The sequence below is a fragment of the Callorhinus ursinus genome, unplaced genomic scaffold (assembly GCF_003265705.2).
Source record: "Callorhinus ursinus isolate GAN/ISIS: 27379988/994484 unplaced genomic scaffold, GSC_fseal_2.0 scaffold6, whole genome shotgun sequence".
Taxonomy (NCBI): domain Eukaryota; kingdom Metazoa; phylum Chordata; class Mammalia; order Carnivora; family Otariidae; genus Callorhinus; species Callorhinus ursinus.
Window position 1 is genome coordinate 28838340 of NW_027397068.1, and position 15209 is coordinate 28853548.

General features: G+C 36.5%; 1 protein-coding gene across 8 annotated transcripts in view; it reads left to right on the forward strand.

Annotated features, from left to right (window-relative positions):
* The window catches only part of CEP57L1 (centrosomal protein 57 like 1), an 80563-nt gene that overhangs the window by 16017 nt on the left and 49337 nt on the right, over positions 1-15209 (forward strand). The window contains exons 1-2 of one of the 8 annotated variants that reach the window (XM_073893762.1): positions 1852-2901; positions 7318-7568. The exons of 4 other annotated variants lie outside the window; for them this stretch is intronic. The gene's annotated coding sequence lies outside the window, so the exon portion shown is untranslated. Of the gene's footprint in view, positions 1-1851; positions 2902-7317; positions 7569-13397; positions 13418-15209 lie in introns of those variants that run through there. 3 more of the 8 variants (XM_073893763.1, XM_073893764.1, XM_073893766.1) reach the window with 3 other exon arrangements.

Genomic DNA, 15209 nt, shown 5'->3' on the forward strand with positions numbered 1-15209 from the left:
CTGTTTGTAAGTTGTCTTGTTTATTATGAAATCTTCTGTACCCAAAGTCCGAAACATATTCTATATTTTCTTCAAAAACAGTTAAAGATTGTTATTTACATGTAGATGTTGAGTCCAGCTGGAATTTATTTTTATGTTTGGCATGGAATAAAGATATTTATTTTTTACAGTATGGATAGTATGTCCATACTGGCACAAATTTTGAATAGTTACTCCTTTTCCTAGGAAAATTCCCTCATTTTCATATACCAAATTCCCATAAATACCGGAGTCTGTTTCTGGACTCAGTTTTGTTCCATCGGTCTCTTTCTCTCACCTTGTGCCAGTGGCACTATTTTAATTATTAACACTCTATAGTAAATGTTAATGACTAGAAGAGTAGTCCCTTCTTCTTTTAACAAATCTTGTTCACAGAGATTTTACAAATTTTTATTGGCATTGCCCCTATGGTTCTTATGATTTTTGACTATTGTGTGAATATATATATTAAAATTACATTTTCCATATAGATTATCCAGATTATTATTATTATTATTATTTTTAAACTAAGCTCTATACCCAGTGTGGGGCTTGAACTCATGACCCTGAGATGGAGAGTCACATGCTCTACCACTGAGTCAGCCAAGCACTCCTATTCAAATTATCTTGAATTTTCTATGTAGATAATCATATTGCCTACAAATAACAATTTTGTTTTTTCCTTTTAAATTATTATCCACCGTATTTTCTTTTTCTGTTTTATTTATCCTTTGGCAGAATCTCCAGTTCAGTGTTAAATACTACCACTGATAGTGGGAATCCTTGTCAAAGGGTGTTTTTAAAAGTATCTGAGGTAGACATTTGGTCTTGAAAAATAATACTTTTAGTTTGTTTTAGCTAGTTGTAATTTTAAAATGTTTTATTTATTTATTTATTAAATTTATAAAAGTCTGTTAAAGTAATTTTCAAAATGTTTTTCCTAAGCATTTGAATTCAACTTAAAAATTTTACTAGATAATATTTTAGATCTAGTAGTCTTTGCCTGGAAATAAGGACTTTGGCTTTTTCTTTGATTAATGTTTAGTTAACTGGTGAATCTAGTAGATTAAATCTTCCTTAAACATGAATAGCACTTACAAATTTAGGTACCTTAGGTATTTCAAACTACATTTTTCAATTTAGCCTATCATATTTTCTCAAATACTTTAAACAACTATCGAGGCAGATCTTCATTTCCAATAAGCAAAATCTTTCTAAGTAATTAAGCAACTTTTGTCAGTTTAATACATTAGACTTACACATTTAATAAGTGATTTTAGAAATCATTTTAAACATTTTTAAAAACCCAGTAGCCTTTCACCAGTATGGCTTAAGTGTTCTGTTTTTGGCACTTGGCCATTTCTTTTTCTTGCATTTCAGCTTGGTTATATACTTGTAAATATTACATATTATCCAGTATTTCTGTATTTAGATTAGAGGGGAACTTTTCAATTTCATATTAATTCAACATTTTGATCAGAATTTTTCAGATTTTATTTTACCTTCCTTTTTTGTCTGTAATTTTATGTCATTTAAAAGTCTTTCTAGGACGAGAGTGTTGTAAACAAATGCTTGTTGAAATAATTAAAACTGTGTATTCTTGGGGCGTCTGGGTGGCTGAGCCTTTAAGCATCTGCCTTCGGCTCAGGTCATGATCCTGGGGTCCTGGGATCGAGCCCCACATCGGGCTCCCTGCTCAGTGGGAAGCCTGCTTCTCCCTCTCCCACTCCCCCTGCTTGTGTTCCCTCTCTGTCAAATAAATAAATAATATCTTTAAAAAAAAAAAAGCCTGCAGGAAATTAAAAAAAAAAAAACCCATGTATTCTTTAAATGCTTAAAATCTTAATGGTTGTCTAGATAAGATTACCAAGGTATTTATAGGGGTAGTCACTGCAAAGACAAAATTTTAATTGTTTTAGAGCTCAAAAATATGGCTTCAATATAAGTTTAAATAAAAGTTCAGCATACAAGTAAATTTGCCTCTCTTTTAGTAGAATTTTAAGAATGGATGAAAACTTCAAGATAACTTAAATCAACTCTTTTATTTTATATATAAAGTTATGGGGGGGTTAGGTACTAATTAGGATAAGGTCACAGAACTAGTTAGAACTTAGTATTATCACCACCACACCAGTGAATCCAAATGTAATGCCTACCAGTAAGTAGTAGAGGAAGGAATCTCTGGCACCAGGGTATAAAAAGGCTAAGTATTTAACGTTCCTCATTTTTCTCATTTTGTTGGAACCTAATTGTATTTTCCTATATTCCTCTGTTTGAAAAGGGACAGATGATGATTGTGAGATCTTGTGATATATTCTTTTCTTTAGACTCTGTTCATTTAGAATATATGAGACAAATTCTGCTTCTTGCTCCAAAGTAATTTTACACCAATTGTTTGAATTGTTGCTTGATTGTACTGTCTCTTCTATAAACCCTCCTTGTTTCATGAGTTGTGTTAATGAGAAAATGTAGTATCGTCCCAGTAATTTGGCTACATGATGATTCTGTCAGGTACTTTTGAAAGTATACTACAGTTTTTTTGGTGCCATTTAACTAGATATACCAGAGTGGTTAGTTACTAAATCAAGTGAGATTAAATATAAGAACACTACAAGTTTTAACTTTTTTGAAAAGAGAGTTTCTTTTTCTTCCTTTACTCTCCTACACTGGAAATATGAATTTCTGTGTATGCAACAGGATGTTTTACACAATTTGCTATTTGTTTTTTCTGTTATCACTTGTTATTTCATGTTACCAGTTACATATCTCGTAATATTTTGATAGTTATCTTCTACGTAGAGCTACTTTGAAGATTCTGTATACAGATATTACCTGAAGTCTGTTCTGTGGAATGCTAATTTCTCAAGAGGATCCCCCAAAAAGGTTTCTGTTGCAAATAAGTTTCGGAAATGCGTGCTTTAACCCTGTTTTGGAAATTCATAATGATAGAATATTAAAAATTAAGGTCTGGATTAATATTAAAAATTTTAAACTTGCAGGTGAAGAAGTTGGTTAATTTTGTTTTACTCATTTCCACAAGTTTATTTGCTGGAAATCTAATTTAGTGAGTAACTTCAGTTAATATCCTATGAAACTAGTATTTTGGTAAATACTGTTTAATAGTATGAATCCTTAGTGAGTGGTAGATCTATGATCTTTAAATATTAGAATAAGTATATTTCTTTTTATTTCTTTAAGCCTAGTTATCTTTATAATTTGGTTTTTCCCCTTTTTTAAAAAAAAAGGTTTTATTTATTTATTTGACAGAGAGACAGCAAGAGAGGGAACACAAGCAGGGCTAGTGGGAGGGGGAGAAGCAGGCTTCCTGCAGAGCAGGGAGCTTGACGTTGGGCTCCATCCCAGGACCCTGGGATCATGACCTGAGCCGAAGGCAGACGCTTAACGACTGAGCCACCCAGGCGCCCCTTTTTTTCTTTTACAGCAAGTTTCATCCCCTCTCCCACAGTCATTCTCTTCCCCAGACCAGATGATTTTATTCATTTAGCTCATCTTTATTGAGCCCCTAGAGAGCATATACTAGAAATACAAAGATGAATATAATAAAGTTTTGGCTCTTGAAGACCTAACTCACTGGTTTTTTTTTTTTTTCCTAACTCACTGATTTGATAGAGCAGGAGAGCCATCTGTGAGGCATACCCCCTCACATCTTTATGTAATTTAGAGATCCATGATCCGCACTTTGCATTTACTTATTTAATTGCATGAGAAGAATGTTCTTAATGTATATTTTTATAAAGACTTTATTCATTGAATCTAAGATGCCAAAGATTGTAAGGCACACATTACTTTATGTCCCACAATGAAAGAAAACATGTTGCCAAATACAATGTAAAGGTGAATCCTCAGGGCACCTGGGTGACTCAGTCAGTTAAGTGTCTGCCTTCGGCTCAGGTCATGATCTCAGGGTCCTGGGATCAAGCCCCGCCTGGGGCTCTCTGCTCAGTGGGGAGACTGCTTCTCCTTCTCCCCCTCCCTCTCTATTTTTCTCTCTCTCTCAAATAAATAAATTAAATCTTAAAAAAAATAAAGGTGAAACCTGATTTCATAGAAGTAAAATGTATGCAATACATTTGTGAATAAATGTTTGTTAACTGTTAGACTCAAATGTATTTTGTTTTATGTATTTCTACTATATTAATTGATTTAAGGACAACAAATGCTTATTGAATGACTACCATAAAATAAATCCAATGGATAATAGAATAATGAATAAGATATGGTCCCTTGCTCTTGAGGAATATAGAGGAAGACAGATACGTGCAGACATTGCTAAAATAAAATTGTTTGTTAAGGCAACTAAATTAAATCACAGAAACTATAATAAATACATTAAAGATAATGCTAAACTAATGACGGCTGATGGCTTTGGAAGAGTTATGCATTACCAGTTTCAAAAAACATCTATTGTTAATTTTTTATTCTTTCATTGTCAGAGGCGGTTGGATTAGTGGATAGGAGGGAGAAATGGAAAGAAATATTTATTTGGGGGTATGTATGTGTATTTTTTTTTAAAGGAGAGAATAGAGTTTGTTTTAAAGATGTTTTATGTTTTTCTCAGTTGTTATCTCCACAGGAGGTCTATTTCAAGGGAAAACAATTCTGATAGTTGTAACGTTTGTTTGCTTTGGAAATTTTACAAATTGAATTATACTCAGCCAAACATGTTTCTTTGTGTGTGGATTTATTTATACAAGGGAAAAGTGTTAACCTTAAGTTGGCATCTGTCTGCTCTCAGCAGCTGTATTGGTTGGTCCACCCACTGTCAGTGTGTGCACTTAGGGAATGCAAGCTTATTTTAATTTTGGTTTAAATAAATAGCACTAGGAAAATTAATCTGTTAGTTTTTTTTTATCTGAGGCTATATATAGGGAAAAATTGGATTAACTACAATTTATGGAACACAGTGCAGAAACAAAAAGGGCACCACATTTAGAGTCTGGAGACCTGAGTTTGAATTCTGTTTTTGCCACTTATTACACATATGACCTTAGGCAAGTCACTTAATCTTTTTGCCTTGGTTTCCTCATGTGTTCAAAAATGATTATAATGATAGTATGCCACTTTGTAAGGCTAAGTTAAAATTTGATGTATAAAGGCTTTGTAAATTATAATACTTTTCAAGTATTAGTTGATAATTTTAGATTTTGCCTTTTAGTACAGATATGAAGAATATACTATATAAGACTATATTTTAAAGAACTGAGGTTAGCAGTTTTGAGTTATCTGTATTTATATAAACTTTAGTCAAAAAAGGATGTCATTTTCTCCCTATTAAGCATTTCAGAGACTTTTTTTAAGAGAGGGAAGGAGGGGGGAGAGGGAAAGAGAATCTTAAGCAGGCTCCATGCTGGGTGTGGAACACAACTCCCACCCGATATGGGGCTTGATCTCAAGACCCTGAGATCATGACCTAAGCCGAAATCAAGAGTCGGATATTTAACCAACTAAGCCACTCAGGTGTCCCTCTTCTCTGTCTCCTGATGGGCTGTTAGGCAGCTTTTAACTAAAGGATGTCATATTAAAGGAGGCTAGGTTTCTTAGCCAGAATTGGTCTGGACTGGACTGGCAAACTTGGCCAACTGTCATGATGAAATCAGCATGATGAAGTCAACCCTCTACTTTTTGTGAAGCACCAAATTTATACTAGTTTAAAGCAAGTTCAAAGCCCTGAGTAGTTTAGGCATTTCATTTACTTCGTCTGAGACTATGACCTCCTCCTCTCCGCCTCCATCTCTTAGCAAAAAATTTGGCACATGTTAGACACTTCAGCAAATACCATTGGAATTGAAATGGAATGAAAACTGAAAATTATGCCAGTTTTTAACATTAGCTTTCCTGAAAAGTCATCTCAATATTATATGAAGCAAATTATGCAGACACAGTCACAGACAGCCTCTGTTTGGATGCAAGAGAAGTTCTTAGGAGCAATAAAGATCTCATGTTTAGCCATCATAGGGTCTTTTCTATGCCTCCTGTATTTTGGCTGTTAGGAAGTTCCTCAGCAGTTTCAGCATTTGGCACAGTCAGCTAAAAGTAAAGTATGCACATTGAAAACTGCTGAAGAACTAAAATATTTAAGAGGAGGCTAACAAATTTTCAAAGGTACATTTTAAGTAAAATAAATTTTGATTATCTTAATTAAGCTTCTGCCTCAGCTAGTCAGGAAAATCAGATTTTGTCCTTTTGCCTCCCATGCTGTTCAACAACATACGCTGTTTCTCATATTAAGACCTTAGCAGCTGTGCCAACAAGTCTGGTTTGAAAAAAAAAAAAGTAAAGACTAGCTTGTCAACAACTCTTCCATCGTTAGATTACTTCAGCCCTTTTGTGAACAGTTGTTCACTTCAGATATACGGATCAGAAGTTGGTGTGGTTAAGATACTGCAGCTTGCTAATAGGTATATGAATTGGAATTATGAATATGGAGCTCTGAATACCAAGGAGAGCAATGTTATGACAAACCTAGATATTTGCGTTGCTTTTTGACAGAATAACTCAGATACTACTGTTAGTGATTAGAACTCTCTTTTGTCTGAATGGCATAGACATCTTCCTTTTACTTTATATTGAGATGACTTGTTAGTAGGATTTGTCTTGGAGCTTTACATGGCTTTTAATTCATTTCAGTTTAGCAAGCATTTATAAACTATTGAATTAGGTGTTAAGATTACAAATATGAATGAAACTTGATTCCTGTCCTTAAGGCTTGTCATTTAAGGGAAGGACACGAACAGAATATTTCTTTTTTTTTTTTTTAAGATTGTATTTATTTGCCAGAGAGAGAGGGAGGGATAGAGAGAGCACAAGCAAGGGAAACTGCAGGCAAGGGGAGAGGGAGAAGCGGGCTCCCTGCTGAGCAAGGCACCTGATGCGGGACTCGATCCCAGGACCCTGGGATCATGACCTGAGCCAAAGGCAGACGCTTAATCGCCTGAGCCACCCAGGTGCCCCAGAATATTTCAATATAATATATTAAGTATATAAGTATGCAAGAGGGGAGTTAATTAGCCCAGCCACAGGCAACCAGGAAAGGGCTCAGAGATTAATATTTGTAAGGGCTAAGTTGTAAGGAAACTGAAACTCCAAGAAAAGAATGACGAAGAGTTTATTATCACTGCTACTTCCACCACTGTATATTTATATAATACTTAATATTTTTCAAAAGTAAGAAAAAGGAAATGATACAACTAAGATTACATGCTATATAAGTGTCAAAAAAAAACACCCTAGGTCTTCTGATTTAATCCAGAGCCCTTTCTATTATGTCATATTCCTTAGTGATACCACGCAGATGAAGGATTGTCCTCAAATCTATAGAAATGGAGGGGGAAATGCCTAAGAAAAGAGTTAGTCGCTCATCACTAAATCCAAAAGAATATCAACAGCTTAAAGGGATGTGATGGTAAAGAACGAACCAGTGGTGCTATAATCAGAAAGATTACCGTGCTTCTAGAATCTGATGAATCTTTTCCTCCATCGCCTGCTGATTGATGTGTAGGACAGGAGAGTCGCTAAAGAAAAGTATGTAGGTATATAAATAATTTTCTTTCTTTCTGATCTCAAGACACTGTTGATGGTTGTTATCTTAAGAGAGGGGAAAGCAGTAGACGTGGTTGGGAATCAGCAGCCTAGGAGTAGGAAATACTTTACTTTTTATTTTGTGCTCTTCAATGCTGTTTCAGTTTTGTTACCTGATATATTACTGTTTAGAAAAAAAACATGTTAATAGGGATTTCTGTATAGTGGGATTATAGGCCACTTAAAATTTTTATTTTTTTTATTTTTTTTCAAGATTTTTTATTTATTTATTCATGAGAGACAGAGAGAGAGAGAGAGGCAGAGGGAGAAGCAGCCTCCCAAGGAGCAGGGAGCCCGATGCGGGACTCGATCCCAGGACCCTGGGATCATGACCCTGAGCCGAAGGCAGACGCTCAACCATCTGAGCCACCCAGGCGCCCGCCACTTAAAATTTTTAAATTAAATATTACATAGTACATAAACTATACTAACAAGTTTCATCTGAAAAGTTACTACTAAGTAGGTTTGACAGTGACAGAGTGGATTTTCCATAGATCCACCTAGAAACTGTTTTTATAACATGCTTAGAATAGCAATAGCACTATAAAACCAGAATTTCCCTTGTTTCTATGGAAAAGTGAATATTAAATTATAGATAAGGATATGGGGTACTTCATTTTCTACAGTATTAGAAAATCCCTATACTCATATTCATATATACAAGTACACATTTGCTCCTGGGGTAGGAAACAGTTTTCCTGAGTAAAAGAGATGCTCTGGCAGGGTGTGGCAAGAGTGGGAATCATTTGAATTCTTATATTAGTTGCTTTAGACAGGACTGTGCTCTGAAAGGGACTTTGAGGATCTTTACCCACCAAAAGCAGGGAGAAGCTAGCAGTGGTTGGTTGAATAACTGGTTTCTTTGTAAATTTTTTTTATTAGGGAACTCCTCATAATGATCAATTGGTGCTTATTGTCATTCTAAAGCCATTTTAATCTTCTAATGATGATATGCTTGCTATGTAGTGAAATTGCAGTTTTATAAGATCCCAGAACAGCTATGGTGAATAATTTGTGCAGTGTTTATCCTATTCTTGGAAAAGATGGAAAATGCATGCCTGAACTAGGAATACACAGCTTTTCTGGAAAATTATAAAAATGCTAAAGGAATTTTTTTCATGGTAGCATTGTTGAAAAGGGATTAATTTTTCTTAAAAAGGGCCAGAATACTCTGGATATCATGCAAGTATTTAGTTAGTGTGTTTGTGGCCTATGAGTAAAAGACCAAATACTGAGTGTTGTACAGGACTATAAATCATCATCCTTGGCAAGAGCAAAGTTTGTTTTTTCTCCTGTTGTGTCTGGACAGTTACCAGGGCCTGTGGTGAACTTTGCAGTCTAGTTCTCAAAGTCCCAGAGAATGTTAAAGCATTTACATGGAGTTGGGGTAGGAGTGGTCTGATCTCACTTGTTGGTTGTTTTGTTTATTTTGTAATTTTTTATGGGTGAGACTTTTTATATTTGGGGGAATTATAAAACATGGTTAAGTATGATGGGAAGGAAAAGGATTTTTACAGTTTTTAATAACCTGTCTTTTATAGTTCTTACTACTAAAAATAAAGCAATACCTATATGACATTATGTACGGAGTACATTTGAGAACCAGGAATTAGCCTCTCCATCCCAGTTCCTGGGCATTCAGAATAGCCCGGTAGACTTTCCATTTATTGTGTTTCAGTGATTCTAAGACCCATTTTTTTCAGATTTAAAGAAAGTTCTAAAATAGTGATATGTCTTATAATTGTTATTGGCCTGAATTAAAGTTGGATTACTTCAGAGAGGATTTGCATTTGCCTCTACCAGTCATTTGCACTACTACCAACCTGAGACCATTTTAAATTAAATTCTCTGTTTAAGAGTTTGTTTTTAATCTCACTGATAGTATGAATTCAGAGTACAAAGCTGTGTAAGAACTGTCTTTGGGATAAAATTCCCTCTACGTGGTGCCTAGTACTCGAAAGGTAGAGACTTTCAAGTTTCTTTGCTGTCTCTTTCTGCATGGTGGGTTTATTTTCCATGTATCCTTCTCTTCATTTGTAGCCTTTCTTTTGTTTCAGCTTTATATGAGAAGTCTCTTATTTTTTTTCTTGTGGTACATAAAAGAACAATGCTTCTTATAATAGATTGTGGCTTAGATTTGAGAAAAGACCCATCGGACACTTGGTTAGGGCTTTACTTAACCGTCCTTCTTTAGAACTTATTTACTCTTATGGTAGACACACTTCTAGTAAACAATGTCATTGTTACACATTTCTTCTTCATCGGTGATCTTCAAACTTGAATTTGCATAAAAATCAGTTGGGGAGTAAAAACTATAGATTTCTGGGCCTAGAGATTCAGTTTCTGTGGACCTGGGTGACGCCCTCTAATCTGCACTTTTAATAAATGCCCTCCTCAAAGTATTCATACCTAGGTGCCTGAAGGACCACACTTAGAGAAAAACTAACTGCATACTCTATATCTAAGTGAATACTCATGGTTTCAGCTGCCATCTGTATTTATTGATGACTTCCAAATTTTTATGTTTAGTCTGAACCGTTTTTCTTGGATGCCAAATTCATCTACACAACTGACCTGGCTCTATTAAAGACAGAATACACTCTGACCCGGGCTACCTGGGTTCAAGTCCCAGCTCAGCCACTTAATAGTTGTGTGACCTTGGGCAAAGTTACTTAGCTTCTCAGGCACCTCATGTAAAATGAAATTTGAATACCTCAGAGGGTTGCCTTGATAATTCAGTGGATTCACACATATAAAGTTCTTTGACCAGAGTCTGGCACATGATAAGCTCATGTAAGTGTTAGCTGTTTTTATGTTGTTCTTGTTCCACAAGCACCTCAAACATGTCTGAAATGAACCTTTTATAGACCTCTACCACCCTCCATCTGTTTTCTTTTTTGACTACAGTTTTATTTAATTTCTCCCTATCACTGATTTTCCTCATCCAGGTCATACATTTTATGAATTCCACATCCTATTTATCTCTAATTTGTCCTATTCTTTCTTTCTATCTTTCTTTCTTTCTTTCTTTTTTTAGAGAGCGAGAGAGTGCGTGCATGCACAGTGTGGGTGGGGAGGGGCAGAGGGAGAGGGAGAGAATCTCAAGCAGGTTCCATGCCCAGTGCAGAGCCCAAGGGGGAGGCTCGATCTCACAACCCTGAGATCATGACCTGAACTGAAATCAAGAATCCAACGCTTAACCAGCCAAGCCACCCAGGCGCCCCTGGTCCCCTCCTTTTTATTCCCACTTCTATTGCTTTGGTTCAGGTCTTTATTACCTCTCACATAGAGTTTTAGAATAGCCTCCTAAATGGAATTCCAGCCTCTGGTTATTTTTCTTCATTCAGATCTCACAGAAATCTTTATCAAAGGCAGTCCGATCCTGCTATTCCTCTGCTGGATGGCTCTTACTGCCTACGTGGTAAAATCCAAACATGTGTGCCTGGCATACAAAGCCCATCCTAGCTAGTTTTTGCCTCCTTGTTCTGCAATACTCATTTGTAATCTTCCAGCTTTATATATTACTTGTAGTAGATTGCCCAAAACAGTAGAGTCTCTCTTGCTTTCATAACTTTGCATAAATAAGCAATATAGCATGGTGGTTAAAAGTGTGAGCTTTAGAGCCAGACTGCTTAAGTCCAAATCCTGACTTTGCCACTTAACTAGTTGTGTGAATTTGGGCAAAACACTTTTTCTGTGCCATAGTTTCCTGATCTTTAAAATGGGAATAGTTGTGCCTCATAGAGTTGTTATGAGGATTTTACTAAGTCAATTTACATAAGCATTCAATAAATGTAAGGTATCATTATTTTTATTATTATCACGCTGTTTCCTTTGACTGTACACTTGATCTTCTCCACTACCCATTCTCTCACTGTCTTTTGCCTATCAGATCCTATTCATTCATCTGTCATATCACTGTTTAAGGACTACCTCCTTAGAGCACCTGGGCAGCTCAGTTGGTTAAGAGACCGGCTCTTGATTTTGGCTCAGGTCATGATCTCAGGGTCCTGGGATTGAGCCCCTAGTTGGGCTTCGTGCGCTCAGCGGGAGTCTGAGGATTCTTTCTCTCTCTCCCTCTGCCCTTCCCCCCGCTTGCGTGCTTGCTCTCTCTCTCTCTGAAGTGAATAAATAAATCTTTAAGAAAAAAAAAGAACTACCTCCTCCAGGAAGCCATCTCTGAAATTCCCAGACTCTCTTATGATGATCCTCTGGGTTCCTGTAGCACTCTTTTGTAGTATAATTAAACTCTGAATGCTTTTTAAGGACTACCAGTATTTTTCATATGTATTTTTCATCTCTGAATGGCCAGTGAATGAAACTTGATTGTTTTGTTATTTCTTATTTGCTATAGATTAGGAAACGCAGTTAGAAAGGGAAGGGATATTCTGTTAGAGACAAGTAAACAGACAGCTCATAAGCAGACTGGAAAGCAGAAGATAGCAAGAGGTGAAAAGACAGAAAACAAAATCTGTAAGTCTGGAACTTTCCAGTGAAGGAACAAACAGTCCAAAAAGTATCAGTGTGGTTCTCCAAGTATCACAGTTTATAATTAAAAAGCTATGATAATATCCTAAGTCATCCCAAAGATTAAATTGTATAGAGTATACTTGGCCTAAAAGGAAGGAAAGTAGGTTAAACATTTTAGAAATATTTCTTTTAAAAGTAGTTGAAATCAATTTTGGCAATTAAATAGATGAGCTTCAGTTATTTATAATTGTTTAACAGCTCACTCCTCTTTGGGCTGCCTGAGTAATCAGTGCACTCCCATAATTAATTCTATCGAATGTGCCCAAACTCTGTATGTGGATAGTGGGGGGAGGGGCAGGTAATAGGCTAAGAAAGTGAATTTGTGGAAATTAATGTGAGCACTGTTAACTTTAAAATTCATTATTTGTTGACTCAAATTTCTAAATTCTTTATACATTTGATAATTTTGCCATCAACCTTTCTGAGGAGAAATGGTTAGAAACAGTTAAGTTCAACAGATAAATATAATAAACATTGTAAGAATGTTGAAACTCTTTCAAAATAACTGATAAAGTTAGAACTTTCTGGAAAAATATTACCAGTAATATTTTTAAATCCTAAGATTTATGATTTACTTACTTAAGTAAAATGATATTACAATAAGACATTGTATGCAAAATATATACCAAGGTACACTATGTGATTATTTTTAAAACTTGGGACAGTATTTACAAAATTGTTGGGTTTAACCATAACAAACATTAGCATAGAGAAGTAGGGAAAAGTTGTTGATCTAACAAATTAGTTTCAGGGGATTCATTTTACAATTTTTTTTCTTTGATTAGGCCCTGAGGATACAATGCCCCTTTGCAGAACACAGCAGTTTGGGCTGCAGGAACTTACAAAAGAAATAAACATAATTGCCCTCCCTGAGTTTCTATTGATATAGGAGGCATAAGACCCTTAAAAATGAGATGTACGTGCCCCAACAGATATCCATATAAGTTATCAATATTGTACATCTTCAGCTGTTTTCTTCCTCTGCAGAAATCTAGCTAAGAGGAAACTATTTGCATAAAAATACTTGTTTCTCATTATAAAACTGATATGTGTTTATTATAAAGAATGTATAAGAAGGTTGAAATAAGAAAATGAAAGTTTCCTGTTGTTCATCTATTAACATTTTAATATACTTACTAGTCTTTTATATATGCTTATCTTTATCACTTTTAAAAATTGGACTGTAATTATATAATTTTATATTCTTTATTCACTTTATATTAAATCAGAAGCATTTCCTCATGAACTGAATATTCAAGATAAACTACAGGTAAAGATGATGGGGAGTCTAATCATTTAAGTAATCTCAGACATTGTAAAGTTCTAAACTTACTGGATTCAAATTCAGTAAGGAAAAATCTAACTTTCTAATTAGATAAAATGTTCATAAGTCTAGATATTTTAAATTCAGCAATTGCTAAGTTTGCTTGGAAATTAGTTAGCTCTTATTGCATGGCATTGAGTTGAATTAACTGTGCACATAACAATTAGATGCTCTATTTTAATTTATAAAATATTTGTAAAAGATTGGCATTACTTTATATTCTTTAAAAAAAACTTAAATATTGTTGTACTCATATGATCATATTTCTCTTCTCCAAACTCATTTAAGATAATGAGTGTGAGGGGAATGCACAAGAACACTTCCCCAAAGCCATTGGCTGGGAAAGAAAATGAGAGGGGCTGATTTTCCTGAGTTCTTGTACCCAGCAGGGCACAAAAACTGGAGTTGTTAAGGTCAGCCAGGCTTGGCTAGGATAGAGCCCTGAGGGCGCTGCCTTGTTCCTGCAAAGAAGGCAGGCAAACAACCCAGGGGCAGACATGTAGAAATAGCCATCCGAGGAATGCCTGGGGCACACAGTGAGGAGATTATTCACTCCTCCTAGAGCTATCCCTGAGAGGTAGCTTCACAGATACCTCGCCAGGGACAAAGGAGCAGGAGCAGGTGGATACCATTTTTCTCCCCCACTCCTCAGCATTAACAGAGCCACCTGTGGAGGGCAGCTCATGTCAACACTAGCTGCATAGCTTGCTTGCAGCAAGTCCCACACCTCTGTGCTCCGGTGCGACAGCCCTTCTCAGTCAAACCTCCCTCAGTCCTAGCGTGGTGAGACTATCCCCCAGAAGATCAGCACAGGCCTCTGCCCACACCACATCCCTAAAGCCCGGAGTCTTCAAAGTCAGCAGGCTTGGCTGGGCTAGAGCCAGGAGGGCACACAACCTGGAGGCAGACAGTGTGGAAACAGTGATCTGAGAAATGCCTGGGACACCCAGAGGGGAGATTATTTGCTCTTCTCAGAGTGCTTTCCTGAGAGCAACAGGCACGGGGACTGCTCTCTAGGGACAAAGGAGCAGGCGGGCACCATTTCCCTCCTCGCCCCTCAGCATAAACACAGAGACATCTGCTGTAATCAGTACAGCACCAACACTGGCTGCCTAACCTATTTATACCAAGTCCCACACCCCTGCATTTTGTTGGTACTGCCCTTCTTGGTCAAGTTTGCCTCAGTCCCAGCGCAGTGGCCCCTTCCCCAGAAGACCAGCAGAAACCCCTGCCCACATCTCCAGCCAGAGAGTTCTGCAGGGCTTCGGTTCTACCGGAAGTAGTATCAGGTCTCATTTAACAAGCAGACCAGAGTACACCTAGTTAAAACATACCACATTCTGGCCAAGAACAAAACCTTGCCCATTGCAGGCAAGGAGAGCCTCTGCAGACAATTGGCCTGAAAGAGCAGCCAAAAAACAGCAGCAGAGTGCATGCAGCAAACACTAGAAACTTGCCCTGAAACACCAGGCCCTGGACACTATATGACCTTTTCTTCATTAAGCCATTACTCTCAGGAGCAGGAAACAGAAGCGGCTTTTTTAACCCAGAGAAGAAGATGGAGACTTAGACAAAATGCCAAGACAGAGGAATTCATCTTGAAAGAACAAGATAAGGTCATGGCCAGAGATTTAAGTGAAACAGATATAAGTAACATGCCTGATAGAGAATTTAAAGCAACAATCATAAGGGGGCCCCTTACTATGGAGATAAGAGTTAAAAAACAGAAATGAAAAAT